At 41.4% G+C, this 1,765-nt stretch overlaps 2 protein-coding genes across 3 annotated transcripts in view; one reads left to right on the top strand and one right to left on the bottom strand.

Moving 5' to 3' along the window:
* myo9ab (myosin IXAb) overlaps positions 1–126 on the bottom strand; it is a 157,329-nt gene extending 157,203 nt beyond the window's left edge. Inside the window, exon 1 of the mRNA XM_032523971.1 lies at positions 109–126. The gene's annotated coding sequence lies outside the window, so the exon portion shown is untranslated. The remainder of the gene's footprint in view (positions 1–108) is intronic.
* psma4 (proteasome 20S subunit alpha 4) overlaps positions 1–1,765 on the top strand; it is a 7,607-nt gene that overhangs the window by 5,399 nt on the left and 443 nt on the right. The gene's annotated exons all lie outside the window — the stretch shown is intronic.

Below are 1,765 nucleotides of genomic sequence, written 5' to 3'. Positions count from 1 at the left end.
GGTGTAAACCGAGCCCCGGGTATCCTGCTCTGCCTTTTGAGAAAATGAAAGCTCAGATGAGCTGATCTGGAATCTATCCCCTTATGAGGTCATAAGGGGCAAGGTTACCTCCCCTTTCTCTGCTCTGCCCATCCGGAGAATTTGGCCCACCCATGAGAGAGAGACATCATGGCTTTCAAACGAGCAAAGTGGCAGTTGGTCAAGACCACAACCTCACCCTACACCTTGCCCCCCCCCCCCCCTCTCTCGTCCTCAAAAGCCACAGCCTCAGAAATGGCACATACTAAGGAAAGCTCATTGTAGGACTGGCTCTAGAGGCTGTAATTCTGCACCAAGGCTGAATTTTGGGAAAGAGAGTTCAGATATGGTATTAGGGGACCACCAAGGTCTATATAAAAGCATCCAAAGAGCACCATGTCATGGGACCTTTTTTAAGGCATAATATGTATTGAGAATCTCTAACTGTAAAGCACAGCAGTGGTCGAGCGAGCTAGGGAATAAATGAAGAGAGGGAGCTTAACAAAGCAGTGAATCCGAGGAATGAAAACTATTTTTACAGCAGTTACGTTCTAAAGCACAAATAAACACAACCACCACTGCAGGGAGGTACTGCATCGCCAGGTCATTAGTGAATGCAGATCTAAGTTTCTAACCTGTGTGACGATAATGAGACACGGACTTTAAAAAAATAAATAAATGACGCTCATGACCTGTTTCAGTATTAATAAGAGATAACCAATCAGCTGCAAGACATGTGACTACTGTAAACAAATAGGGCCAATATCTGAGACTTTTAGACATTATCTGTATTTCTCTACAAAAAGTGTGTTCTTAAGTTTGAGCCACATGGGCGCGGTCATCAAATACCAGTAGGACCGGAAAAAAAAAGTGTTTTTTCCACGTGGTTTTATTTGTTTACCTTGAGTATACATAACCATGGGCGAGTCTACATGCGACCGCGAGGCAGCCGACTATCTGGTCAACCTGTTTTGTGGCAGGTCATGTGACCACTGTGCAGGTAACAGACATCGAGATCGATCGCAGATTTATTGATGCTAAAATGGAGAACACTCCTTGTTCATAGTCTATACAGAGTGAGCAGCAGCTTCTTGTGGAAGTAAGACAATGTGAAACCCATTATTTGTTGCGGACCAACTGAATGCGTCAGCAGACTAAACATATACACATTTACTGACCACTGCTCTGAAACTGTCATATCATACCATTCAAGGATTAGGCTACTAATCATTTGCACAAATTAACACTTCTACTCTTTGTCTTAAAAGGAAGCAGAATATAATGTTACTCAGGAAACTTACCATGAAGATGAATTTATATTTTATTTTTAGACTATCATTCAGTTGGGCCACGTATTTTCCCACGTTTTTTTACCTTCCTAGTTTACATATTATACAGTATGCTTAGCTCCCTTGTATATAGGGACATAGAAAAGAAAGACGCTGAAGAAATTGGACTTTAAAATCTAGAAACTATAAAGATAAGTGATACATTTCATGCTCACTGTAAACATGAATGTAACAGAGTAAGTTATTTCCACCCAGCAAAATAAAATGTCGAAAAACCACTGAAGTGTCCTCTCCCTAACGGTACTTAACTGAACACCAATATGCACCTGTTACTTTTTGATGCAGGCTGACAAGGTAAAAAAACAATAAAAAAGTAAGATAAGACCACTTCTGAGTGAACAGGAAAGACTCCAGGATTAATAAATCCTGGCTGTTAGCCTGGTCAGGACCAGGCTAGC

This window comes from Etheostoma spectabile, chromosome 8 (assembly GCF_008692095.1).
Source record: "Etheostoma spectabile isolate EspeVRDwgs_2016 chromosome 8, UIUC_Espe_1.0, whole genome shotgun sequence".
Classification (NCBI taxonomy): domain Eukaryota; kingdom Metazoa; phylum Chordata; class Actinopteri; order Perciformes; family Percidae; genus Etheostoma; species Etheostoma spectabile.
The sequence above is the reverse complement of the archived record's forward strand: the minus strand, read 5'-3'. Positions and strand labels throughout refer to the sequence as shown.